We start from the raw sequence: 13,417 nt of genomic DNA, 5'->3' as shown, positions 1-13,417 counted from the left end.
AGTGCCCAAGCTGCCCGGCCTGGTCCCCTTCACGGTGCACTGCTCTGCCCCCACCTGCCTGCGTGATCCCGGTGGGGCCCCGCCTTCAACGAGCTCACAGCAGGAAGCACGTGCAGGTTGCCACGGAAACACGCAGAACCTGTGGGCTGGAGGATGGGTCCCGAAGGGTCTCTGGTGAGGTCAGGGAAGATGAATGAGTTTCTGAGGAGAGCAGGTCGGGGAGGAGGGGGGCGGGGACGTGTGACCTTCTGGGACACCAGAGACAGTCTCACACATGCTGTTCGTTAACCCGGGTCCACGGAAGGCTCCCGGCAACTGCTCAGTTAGACCAGCCGAGGGGCTCCAGCCAGAGTCCTCGCACGAATGCAGCCTCTCCTCTCCAGGCCTGATCACCTGGGTCACGGGTAGCTCTGGCCTGGAGAGGTGGGGCCCCCGCGGCCAGCCAGGCCAGGCCCCAAATCCTGAGCACTCCTCGCCCCTCTCCACCAGGGACTGCTTGGCACTCAGCCTCCCTGGGCCTCTGAGGTCCCCGCGCCCAGGCCCGCCGGGCGAGCCTCTCTGCTGGGCACACGAGGTCCCCGCTGTGTGTCTGCTCTCATGGGGCTGACTTCCTCCCACGCGTCTCTGGCCAGCTGATCCCAGATTGCAGGGGGGAGACGTCCTTCCCAGGCACAGCTCTGTGGTGTGTCCTGGAGCGCCCTGGTCTGAGCGTGGCCCTTGGCAGCCGCGTCGGGAGTAGATGACCGTCCTGCTGGGGCTGTGGCACTAGGAGATTCTGCCAGGGGAGGGGTCTTGCCACTCGTGGTGGCCTCGGCCTACAGGGGACCACAAGCAGGGACACTACCTCTGGAGCATCCTGGCATCTCCTGTGGGATTGCCTGTGGGTGCGTCGCTTGGGCCCACCTCCACCTGCCCACGGCCCGCCTGACACTCTGTTCCAAGTGGCAAGTCAGTGTCTCTTGCCGCTATCCTCTGCGTTCAAGGCAGTGTCCCTTAGGCAAGCCCTTGGTCTGGGGAGGTCTGACTTCAAGGATGTGGTGGTCTGAGGGGAGAGGCAAGGAGGGGTCCTGTGTGCTACGGGGGCGGATCTCGTCAGCTCTGTGGGCTACAACCCTGCGGAGACACCTCCAGGTCAAAGGCACACAGCCTGGGGCCACCGGCCCTCCCAGCTGGGACCCAGCTCCATCTGCCTTTCCTCTGCCTGGGAAAGCCTGACATCAGGGTCCCTCCAAGGTCCAGGGCACGTCCCATGTGCTGCCCTCTGTCTCTGCTCCCTGGAGGGGGTTTGCTCAAAGGCTGAAACCATGACTGAGAAGTGTTCTCTCATCCCCACCAAAAGCACCGGCCCTGACCTTCCCTGTATTTCCCGTCTCCTCCGCCCTGATGCGTCATCCTGTCTCCCCTGCCCTAACGCGTCATCTTTTAGACCCTCCAATTTCTCAAGAGGCCTGAGTGGGCAAGGTCGCCCAAGGGCACCTCCTCCTGGCAGGGCCCGGGCTGTGGGGGCCTTGCCGTCTGTGGCTGGCTGGGGGCCCTCCCTTGCCCGGAGGTGTGGTCTCCCGAGGTCCTGAGTGTCAGGAGGGCTGGGGTGACCTTCAAGGCGGGGCTGGATGGGCCGGCAGTGGACGCCGGGCTGAGATGGGCTTGGCTTGGATCCCAAGCCCCCAGCGCCTCTTCTGCTTCTCCCTGCCCCCTGCCCTCCAGAACACACAGGGAAGCTGGTTGGCATAACACGGGGTCCCACTGCCCCAGATGTCACAGTGTGAAAGCAGCCTCTGTGGGGAAGAAAGGAAGGCTGGGGGTGGGCGAGAGCGTGGGGCGGGGGCCGAGGGTAGGCGAGCCGGCGCCATGGACCCTCATGGCGTCTCGAGCCTCTGGCCTCCAGGTCCCCCTGGAGCCTACAGCGCATTTCCTGGACCCCAGAGAAGAGTCATAGCCCACTGTCCATCACAACCTTAGGGTCCAGCCTTTCACAGAAGGCGCCCCAAGAGACCTCCAGACAGCTCTGCATTCCTGTCCGTACGGTCTGTGATGCCCCCTGGCCCCCCGCCCCCAGCCAAGGAACCACAAGAATGAGGCCTTTGAGAAGTCAGGCAGGAAAAGGGGGCTGAGTAATCAGTTTTCTCTAACTGGGTTCCACGAACGTATTTGATCAGAGGTCACTTGTTCTAAGTGGTCCCTCTAAGTGCCATGCGTCCGTGGCTCATGTGATGGGAAGAGCGCCAGGACCGGCTCAGACACAGGACGGCTGCCGACACCCCACAGCGGGCAGCACAGGGAGGGGCCTCATCACCTCCAGTCTCATGGTGACTAGAGACAAGCCAATGGGAACAGGGTCACCGTCCACACTGGGACAGTCTGGCCATGGTACCACTATTCCCCCCCCAGGACCACCCTGGGCATTGTCTTTACATCTAGATCATTACTCTCCTCCCCTCCCTGGCCCATCGCTCCCCCCCTCCCTGGCCCATCACCCCCCATCCCCGGCCCATCGCTCCCACCCCCCGATCCATCTCTCCCGCCCCCTCCCCAGCCCATGAGTGGTCTTGGGGGTGAGAATCAGGCGCGGGCCTTTCCCTCCCTCTGTCTGAGCTGGGCTGGGCGGTTGGGGCTCTAGAGGAAAGGCTGGTGGGGGCTGTGCCTGATCAGTCCGTTCCTGAGAAGCCAGGAAGGATGAGGCTATGGACGGGGGTGACCTAGAATGGACACTGGGAGTGTCTAGGCCCTGCTGAGGGGTGTGCTCTGCCAGGCCTCCAGGTGTGTCCCGAGCCCAGGGTCCACTGTGACTCTATGTCCTTGCCTGGGCACTAGCTCTGGGGATGGCAAGGCCAAGGGGCATGGCCTTGCCTGGGGACAGGTCCCTCCTCCCTGGGGGCATCATCCAACAAGGACAGCCTAGGGCATAGAAATCCCATTAAATTCTTTGCTCTGTGGTCAGTAATCTTGCCTAGTGGCAAGTGGAGTGTCCCCCAGATCCCAAGTTGGGCACTAAGGATCCACACGCCCTGGCCGGGTGAGCTCAGCCTCCAGCGTCTCTGGAGGGGGCAGGAGAGAGCCCCCATGGCCAGAGGGGAGTTGCACCTCATTGACGGGAAGGTGGGAAGCTGGAGCCTCCATCAGCAGCAGCCTCCCCTCCCCTGCGAGCACCTCGCCGGCGTTTCTGGGAGGCGCTTGGTTGGCACAAGGGTGATTTGGACAAGGACATGTACGGAAGCAGGAGAGCAGCCTGACCCCAAACCCCTCCTGGGGAGCCGGGTCGGGCCCCTTCCTACATGAGGTCTGCTCCTGGGAGTTGGGGGCAGTCATTTCCCTTCGGGGCTCCAGGCTGAGAATTTAGCACCCCAAAATCCAGGGAAAGCAGAGAACAGACACTAGGAGGGCCCCTCCCCGGACCTAGATTTTATTTTATTTTATTTTATTTTTTTAAAAAGAATTTATTTACTTTAGAGAGAGAGAGAGAGAGCACAAGCAGGGCAGAGGCAGAGCCAGAGGGAACAGCACACTCCCTGAGCAGGGGATCAATCCTGAGCCAAAGACAGATGCTTCACTGACTTGGCCACCCAGGAGCCCCACGGACCTACATTTTAAAAGGTCCACTACTTGGGGTGGTAGGTTTTTCTAGAATCTGGAGCACAAGCCCCTGCTGGCAGCCTGAGGCGACACCCTGACTGGTAGTTCACAGGATTCAGCTGGAGGCGGGGAGGGCAGGCTTGGGGCCGCTCTACCTGAGCCCAGTGCCTTGGGGTGGCCTCGGTCTTTAGACGCCAGGTTCTTCCTGGCTGGTCCTCCCGTGGTGTCCCCCACCCCTTGGCTGGTGTCTCCCGGCACGGGGCCTGGGTCCCTCTCAGGCTGTCGTCCTGAAGAGGGGATCTTTGCAACAGTGCACGTGCCAGGAAGGGCGTGACCGAGCACAGTCCGGCTCACCACACGGGGGAGTAGCAGAAGGGGTCTTTGTAGGGGCCTGAGGCCACGGATGTGGGCGAGAGCTGGAGCACACACGTGTCCCCGGGCGGAGGCTCACAGGCGCCGTCGGTGGCTGCTGTGGGCCTGGGCAGGTCAGCGGGCAGAACAGATGAGGCAGGAGGCAGCGCGGTCAGCAGCAGCTCCCCCACGGCCTGCGGGACAGACTTTGGGGGAAGGACTCAGGGGGATGCCCCCCCAGACCGCTGGAGCTGCCCACACAGGGACAGTGGCCAGGTGTGGGGCAGAAAGGGGCTGCAGGGGTGTCTGTGCTCTGGGGGTCCAGGACCCTGGGCTGATTCTGGGCAGGTGGCCGTGGCCGGCTTGCTGGTGTCTTCCAAGGCAGGCATGACCCTCTCAGCCCTAGCCGACTTGCTGAGATAGCCAGGCAACGGGGGTGGGGATGGGGTGGGGGGGTGGAGGGACTGGCGGAGACCCCACCTGGCCCATGGGGTCAGAGCCCCCCAGGTTTACATCACCATGGGTCTTGCCCTCCTGGTCACTTTGTGAAGGTGACCATCCAGGAGGAGGACAAACTCGTCACACAGGGACCGTGAGGAGTTGCCAGGTAAGGTCCCAAAATCGATGCGGAGGGGCTGGAGGCAGCCCCAGTCTCTGACTGAGGGCAGCTGTCCGACCACCCTCTCCTGGATGGAAGAGCCCAGCCCCAGGGTGGCATGCTGTGCCCAGGGCTCTGAGAGGTCCCATTTCCCTGCAGCCCAACAACACAGGCCGTCCCCTGCCCACTGGGGCTCTGACCCCTCAATCCATGGGCACTGCCTGAGCCTCCAAATGGACATTAGGCTCCCACGGGCCCTGGGCCACGGGGGGCTCTGCCTGCCCTGTGGGGGCTCAGAGAGGGCCTGAGGCGTCTCGTCCTGACACCCTGCAGGTCTCCCCCGAGGGCTTTGCTACAAGGGCCTCGGCTCCAGGAGCTGCTCCTGCTCAGCTCACTGCCCTGCCTTCCCCGTGGCCACTTGTCTAGCCCAGAGCCCCTCCGAGCGAGATCCAAGCTGCAGACACTCTTGGGATACCCGCACCAAGATGGGGAGCACCTGGGCTGCCAGGAGCCGGGCTTCTCAGCTCCCTCCCTCCTGTCTGCCTGGATCCCAGTCCCCTGTGCCGTGGCAGAGTGGGCAGCTGGGCTCTGTGTGAAAGGGCAGGAACAGCCCCCTTCTTGGGCCAGCACAGGGGTGTCTGGGCCCTGGGCAGGGTGTGAGGCCCCCAACCAGCAGGTGCTGAGAATAAGGAACCGCCACCTGTGGGTCGGCACTGAGCTCCGTGCTGGTTGCCTGCTGGAGAGGCACCCAGCCCCACAGTGCTGGAAACGCTATCCCAAAGGAGGGGAGCCAAGGAAGGCACTCGAGCCGCCCTCCACAGCTGCCGCGGCCGGATCTGTCTCCAATGCCTAGAAAACTCTGCAAACGGACGGCAGGGTAATTTTCTCCACCCAGGACTGGGACAAGGGCCAGGGTCTCCCTGAGAACAGGCCAGGGACGTGTCAAGTGCTTTGGCAACAGACGATGGACCGGAGCAGGGTGCTGGCACTGGGACAGCCCAAATGTGGGTGACCCCACCGGTGCACAGAGAGGGAGGTCCCCGACTGCTACCACCCCTGCGCAGGAAGGAGGTGAGAAGACTGGGGAGGGGCTGAGGGTCAGAGGGATTGGAGCCTGCACTGAAGCTCGGAAGCTGGGAAACTGGGTATCTCAGCTGGCTTAATTCACGCTACTTAGGAAGAGGCCATGAATATTCATGAGCTGCAGCCTTGCCCAGGTAGCAGAGGCGGTGCTGGCTCTGGTCTCTTGGGATTGGGATTGGGAGCCATGAGGCGCTATTTGCAGACACGTTTTTGTCAACAGGGAGCAGAGCTGCATTTCTGAGCTCGCCTGAGCGGGCAGCTCTGGGCATCGCTTAACGAGGACGGTAGGGCAGGGGCCCGGGTCTGGGAGACTTCGGGCATCGGGTCGCTGTGATGCTGGAGGTGGCCAGATGACCTCGGCTTTGTCATCACGGGAGCAGCAGATGCTATGACAAATGTTAGAACGTGCCAGGAATCAAGAGCACCCCACGCCGCAGAGGAACACCCATTTCTTGCCCTCCCCTGCTCCCCAGATTACACCGGTGAGCTCCGAGACACACAGGTAGGTGGAGTGGCGCTCCTGGTCTCTGGGCAGAGTGACAGGCGCCCATGACTGGCTCAAGGATGTGTCCAGCTGGGTCCTAATCGGTACACTGGTCAGTCAGGACCTGACCCACAGCTCGGTCTCCCTCCATGGGTGTCTTCAGCAGTCCTGGCTCCTGACTCCCTGGGGGAAGGGAGAACTTTTGGCATCTCTTCCAGAAAGAGCCTGAGGGCTTGGCAGGGAGGGCTGGGCCTTGGGGTCCCACAGGACTCCAGGACCTTGTCTGGGGACACCCCAACGACCAGAGCACTCCTCCTCTTTTTTTTTTTTTTTTTTTGCTTGCAGTCCTTATTCTTTTTTTTTTTTTTAATTTTTAATTTTTTATTAACATATAATGTATTAGTAGCCCCAGAGGTACTGGTCTGTGACTCGTCAGGCTTACACACTTCCCAGCACTCACCACAGCACATGCCCTCCCCAATGTCCATCACCAGCCACCCTCTCCCTCCCCCCCACCCCGCAGACCTCAGTTTGTTTTGTGAGATTGACAGTCTCTGATGGTTTGTCTCCCTCCCGATCCCATCTTGTTTCATTTTTTCCCTCCCTACCCCCCCACGGCCCCCCGCCCTGCCTCTCAGATTCCTCATACCAGAGAGATCATATGATAATTGTCTTTCTCTGATTGACTTACTTCACTCAACATAATACCTTCTAGTTCCATCCACGTCGTCGCAAATGGCAAGATTTCATTTCTTTTGATGGCTGCATAGTATTCCATTGTGTATATATACCACATCTTCTTTATCCATTCGTCTGTAGATGGACATCTAGGTTCTTCCCATAGTTTGGCTATTGTGGACTTTTCTGCTATAAACATTTGGGTGCACGTGCCCCTTCGGATCACTACGTTTGTATCTTTAGGGTAAATACCCAGCAGTGCAATTGCAGGGTCATAGGGTAGTTCTATTTTCAACATTTTGAGGAACCTCCATGCTGTTTTCCAGAGTGGGTGCACCAGCTTGCATTCCCACCAACAGTGTAGGAGGGTTCCCCTTTCTCCGCATCCTCGCCAGCATCTGTCATTTCCTGACTTGTTCATTTTAGCCATTCTGACCGGTGTGAGGTGGGATCTCACTGTGGTTTTGATTTGTATTTCCCTGGTGCTGAGTGATGTGGAGCACTTTCTCATGGGTCTGTTGGCCATCTGGGTGTCTTTGCAGAAATGTCTGTTCATGCCCTCTGCCCATTTCTTGATTGGATTATTTGTTCTTTGGGGTTTGTTTTTTTTTTTTTTACATTTTATTCTTTCTCTATGTTTCTAGCCTTACTGAGCTAGAATTCTCACATAACGTTGTGTCTGTCTCAGGTGTACAACAAACATTACGTCAGTCTAAGATTTGAAACATACTTTTTTTTTTAAGGGAAGCTCTATGCCTGACGTGGGTTGAACTCACCACCCTCAACCAGCCAGGTGCCCCTTGGAGCTCTCCTCCTGCTCTCTGCGGCTCGCTCACCTTGACCTGAGCCTGGGGTTCCTCACCAAAGCGCCCGAGGACCCAGAGGTGCCAGATACCCCTTCCGCCCCTTTGAAGAGCTCCAGGCCCAGAGCCCCTGTAAGCGGTGGTCCGTCCGAGGGTCCCCCAGAGGGTGGGGTCAGCAGCCTCCATGGGGGTAAGTGTCCTGGTTTGCTGCCAGTTCCTGAGCTGTCTCAGACATCCCAGGCACCCAGCGGCGCTTGGAGGACAAGGCCAGGGCCTTTTCCTGAGACAAGGAAGAGGACGGGGCCTGCCCCTGCCCTGGCTGCCCTTCCGGAGGGAATGCGCTGATCTGAAAATCCAATTGCCTGGTCTAGGAGTGACCAAGGCCAGCTCTGTTTGGTTAGGACATCCCTGCTCTCAGAGCCTGGGAAGTGAGGGGCAGCACCCCATTTTACAGGCGGGAGTCCAAGCTAGAGAAAGGGCTGGCCTAGGTTCCTCTGCCTGGAGGTGCAGGATCAGGCCTGGGCCTAGGTACCCTGACTCATGATCCCACGGCTCACGTATGCCTCTCCAAAAGTGGGGGCCCAGGGCACGTGCCCAGCGATAGAAGTGACAAGTTGGGAGGGACCTTAGCTCTGCCTTAGATCTGCAGGGAGCAGAGCCCTCTTCCCACCTTGAAGGGCCAATAGGAGCATGAACTGGGCCTCCTCTCCCCTCTCCTGGCAGATGGGGCCAGTTTTCCTGGATCAAGTCCCAGTTTCCAACTTTAGGAGGTGCTGTCCTCTCCTCGGAGGCCCCTGGGCCTGCTCGGTGGGGCCTTGTGGGTTTGGACCAAGTCTGGCCTGGGCGGGAGGCACCTGTGGCCTGCCCAGTGGCTCCTCTAGGATGTCTCCTCGAGGGTGGCAGGGTCTGGTGGGGGAAGATGGATACCCACAACCAGCAATGTGGGGACCCCTTGTGGGTCAGCAGAATTGGTCTAGTCCCAGAGCACACACATTGCTCTGCTCTCAGTAGGCAAGTCCCACGTGTGGCCTAGGGACTCCAGTTTTGGCTCGGGATCAGAGCCTCTCTGTGTCCTGATGTGGTATTTCCATTGACCCAGAGGGGTCAGGCCTTGGGGATCTCACAGCCTGGCAGAGCTCCATCTAGAGCCACAGAAGTCTCTTCTCTGCCCTGTGCCAAGTTTGGGGTCTGAGAGAGGGCACGTGGACTCGGAGGGGAGAGAAGAGGCTTTGGGGAGAGGGTGAGCGCTCTCCCGGAGGGGTCATGGAGTCTCCCACTGGGCCTGCTTTCCCTCAGCGCGAGGAGCCAACTGGCCTGTGGCTCACCCGCCTGCCTTTCCCCTGGAGCCCTTCCTCCCAGGAGCACTGCCTGGGTCCACCCTGAAGGCTCAGGGTAGGGACCCACCGGCGGCCGGCTGGCTGGGACAAACGGCTTTCAGTGCCGACAGCCATGAGGATGCAACTCGTCACACAGAGCTGGACTCAGTCCTTTTCCTAAATCTCGGAGCCGCTGCTGAGGGCCCGAAGTGTCCACCAGCTCAAGGGCAGGCATGTATCCCGAGGCCTGTTGTCTGGGTCCTGGGTTAGGCCACCCGGACAGAGCCCTATGTAGTGACCCTCGGCCCCTGAATTGAGCGCTAAGCCGCTGGGTTGCTCCGCGTTGGCCCCAGGGCAGAGGTGCAGGCTCTCCGTCTGTGCCACCCTAGGCCCAGCCCGTGAGCTCCATGCCTGGACTCTGGAGACGCTTGACTTGCACCCCAGGTCCAGCCCTTTGGCTGTCAGCACAGGGACCCTTCCCTTGAGGAAGAAGAACGGTTAGTGGTCGTTCAGCAGTGGCCCAGTTCGGGGGCTGCCAGACCCTGAACCAGGTCCCACGTGCGTGGCTGGCAGCCCCCCTCCATCCTCACAACGACCTGAGTTGGGGACTGTCGCTATCCCCACTTAGCCGCGGAGGAAACAGGGTCGGCGAGGCATTGGCCAGCAGGGTGGAGCCCGTGTCCAAGCCCCCGTGTCACTGCCCTGCTGCACAAGCACCTAGTCCCCTTGGTCAGGACCAGAGACCCCTCGCGCTGCATGCTCCCACTTGGAGCTGGGCTCTCCGCGGCGTGTTCGTAGACATTGAACTACTTCGCAGAGGAGCAGGCGGGGCAGGGGTGGGGGGCAGAGACCCTCAGCTGTGGAACCGGAGTTGGCGGTGGTGGATCGGTATTCTGTCTAAGAAGATCCTGCAGTGTTGAGGGCAAGGGCCAGCTCACGGGACACCGGCTCGCAGGGTACTCTTGAAGGTAGGGGAGCAGGCCTGAGCCCCACTCAGGCTGGATCTGCAAAGTGACCCAGCTCTGGGACACCCGAGGTGAGGGATCAGGGGAATGTGCTAGAGCAGCAGGTCCCAGTCCCGGAGCAGCTTGGCTTGTCCATGATTCAGATCCAGAGCTCAGGGTGAGTGTACATGTTTTGGGGAGGGGCCGGTCTTCCTCTGCTACTGCCCACTCCTCTCCTCCGAGGAAAACATTTTGGGGTCTTTAAACTGTGATGCTCAGAAGAAATTGGGGCCTCCTGGCCATGCTCTCCCTCAGCGCTGCCCACCAGCTAGCATGTGTGTGGCCTTCAGGGGGCCAGCAACGGTGTCTCTTATGTCTGGTTGCAAGCATCTGCGGTTGGGGACAGAGAAGGGCTTTGGCCCATCTGGAAGCCTTCCTGTGTGAGGCGGCAGCCGCAGAGCTGTCTGTGGTGCTGAGAGCAGGAAGCCAGCAGGGAGGCAGGCACCTGGAGCCCTCCGGCCCAGGAGGATTCTTGTCTTCCTGCAGTGCTCAGCATGGCCTGCGGACTGGACACAGCAGGGCCTGGGGACTGGACACAGCATTCCCTCAGGGCCTCACTGGTGGTGTGTGATGGACCAGGGCTCCTGATGGGAGATTCAATACCAAGGCCAGACCAGGGTCCTTCTAGTAGCCCCAGGGAAAAGTCAGCCAGGGCCAACCTGGGGCTCTGGCGGGGCAGGGTCCACTGTGCATCTGAGGGAGGGTCCCATAGGCAGGACTGACTGAGAGGAGTACTTCAGGGGCAGCCAGGGGCCGGCATGACCTCCGACTTGAGGAAGGGCAGGGCAAGGTGCCAGGCCCTGTGGAGTGAGAGCCACTAAATCCTGATCCGCTCCTGACGGACGATAGGAAAATCAATGAGGTGACAGGGCTGGCTCTGAACCGTCTGCAGGTCTCAGTCCTTGCTCCTGCCTGATCATCCCTCCCTCCCAGATATCACGTGCCCGGAAGCCCAGGACCAACCCCACACACCCAGATCCTCTCAGTCTGAGTGTGCAGGGTCCAGAGTAGGGTGGGGTTGAAGGGTGGTACAATAGGGCCCCACCCTGGGCCTGGCTTCCCTTATGCCCTTTGACAGGTATCTAAACGCCCATCCACCCCCCCCATCCATCATCCACCATCTGTCCGTCTGTCCATCCATCCATCCATCCGTCCATCCATCCACCACTATCCATCTGTCCATCCATCCATCCATCCACCCACCCATCCATCCATCAACTCACCCATCCATCCATCCACCATCTGTCCGTCCGTCCATCCATCCATCCAACCATTCATTCATTCATTCACTCACCCATGCCTTCGACATGTTTACCAGCTCCTACTAAAAGCCAGACACTGTGCACAAAGCCTACAGCCTCCCTCTGAACTCACTTTGGTGGCAGAGATGCAGGGTGGAGTGAGACCCACGTACAAGGTACGATAAGCTTTCTGGTGGTGAGGAGACCTAGGGAGAGAAACAAGGCCTGGCTTTGGGGTAGAGTGCGGGGGAGTGAGGGAAAACACCCCAGAAATGTTCTTTTCCAGTGGAGCACTGACCCCACTTTTCATGTGCCCCCTTCCTCAAGAGTATCTGGGTCTTGAAGGGCCTGTGGTTGTCAACTGCAGAAGAGACTGGAGGGACATAGTGTGCGGTGTTGCTGGGTGAACCGGGGCGTGGGCAGGTCAGCGTGTGGCCAGTGACAGTTTGGAGGTCCCCTAGGGTCGTGGGAGTACATGCAGGACCCCTGCATCTGGGCTGAGCCAGCGCTGCCCCCTCCTCACAGGGGCTTCTGGAACCCTGCTGGGTCCTGGTGCTGATGGGCCCCCTGCCCCCACCGTGAGTCCTTGCAGCCTCTTTCTCAGTGCTGCTGGGACCTGGGATCCAGCTGAATCTCCCACCTTTAATTCAAATCCCTGTTTACGGCACCAACTGGTTGCCATGGAAATGTCCTTGGGACAGGGTGGAGAGCAGAGAGGCCACGGGAGGGAGGGGCACAGGCTGCTTCTGCGGAGATGACCTTCCACTTCGGCTAGCAGCAACCCCTATTGTTGGCGCGACACTGGCTGGGGATGCATCTGGGGAGGGGTCTCCGAGGAGCCTGTTCCTTCCTCCCCTTGGCCCCCACCAGGGATCACCCTCAGAGGACACAGGGCTCCTGTCACAAAGGCTATGGGACTTGGCGGGGGTGGGGGGGTGGGGGGGGGAACTGGACTCTTCTGAAGCTGGTCTCATTTGTTTGTGAATTGGGGCTTTTCCTTTCCACGGAGACAGCAGTCTGGGGAGCAGCTGGAGGGAGGGGTCTGGAGGCTGGAGTTAGAGTCTAATTCAGCGGCAGCTACGATGATGATTTCTAGGCTCCCACAAGAGTGCTTTCCAGTGGGGTGCGGGGGGGAGGGAGGGCCTTGCAAATTAATGAGTTAGACCCGATTAATCTTGCTGCATTAGCAAATCTGCAGGGAAAGCCAAATGAGGTTGGACAGATGTGTGTGAGCATGAGCACGCCAGCCACAGGGCCACGTCCGCCAGAGCCTGGCCCTAAGCACGGGGAGAGACAGGCCTGCCGGCCTCTGCTAGGCTCTCTGGAGGAATTTGCCCATGGGAATGGCCATAGGAGCCACTATCTCGGCCACTCGAGCCCGCCAAGGTGAAGGGCAACAGAAGGTAGAGCTAACTTACCTGGGAGCTCTGCAGGCTCTGCTGAGAGCCAAGGGCTTCTCTCCCTGAACAAGTGTGTCACCCCCCCCAGCCCCCACCCCCATGGCTATTCCAGCCCCCACTGCAGGCCAGGATGCCAGGTCAGCTCCAAGCACTTGCTGGGGGCTGGGGGCCTGGCTGGACCCTCCTCATGAGTCCTTGGGCCTACATTCCTGCAGGCTCCTTCTTCCAGGAAGCCTTCGTGGATTGGTCCAGGCCCCTGTGCACCTCCTTCTCATCTGACCCCAGCCTGACAGTCGCGGGAGCGCCCAACTCTACCTACCGAGGCCAGAGGAGTGAACTAAATGCTGAGCCTTGAGGGAGCCTCCTCATCCCCAGAGCTGTCATGTTTGCCGCAGGATAATGGCAGGAGGAAAGGACACTTCACCAGCTAGTGATACCTTCCTAGGTGGCCAAAGGAGTGTAATGATGACCTCTGCTTCATAGGGTTGCTGAGATAGTTGGAAGAGGCTTCCAGAAGGACCCAGAGCATGGCTGGCCTCTGTTGCGAACAAAGGAGTATAGAATCACGTGGAGATTGTCAAGCAAGGTGCGGCTTGACTTGTTTTGGGACAGCACAGAACAGGGGTTTCTTAACACCAGAGGTAAAAACAGGGGCTTCAGGCTGTTTCTCCCATCCATCAGAGCTCGTCACCCTCCCTGGGCCCTTCTCTGAGAGGGGAGGCCCCTGCAGGGTCTCAGCCTCCTGTGGCCTGTGTCCTGGGGGAGGAGATGGCTTTTCTTGGTCCTAGTGAGACAGGGGGTCTGCCGAGGTGCCTTCCTCCCTCCTTTGCAAGGAGCTAGTGATAGGCCAGGCCTGTTCACCGGCTTCCGGGTCATCCAGCTCTCCGGT

Source organism: Lutra lutra, chromosome 9 (assembly GCF_902655055.1).
Source record: "Lutra lutra chromosome 9, mLutLut1.2, whole genome shotgun sequence".
NCBI lineage: Eukaryota > Metazoa > Chordata > Mammalia > Carnivora > Mustelidae > Lutra > Lutra lutra.
Note: the sequence above shows the minus strand (reverse complement) of the source record.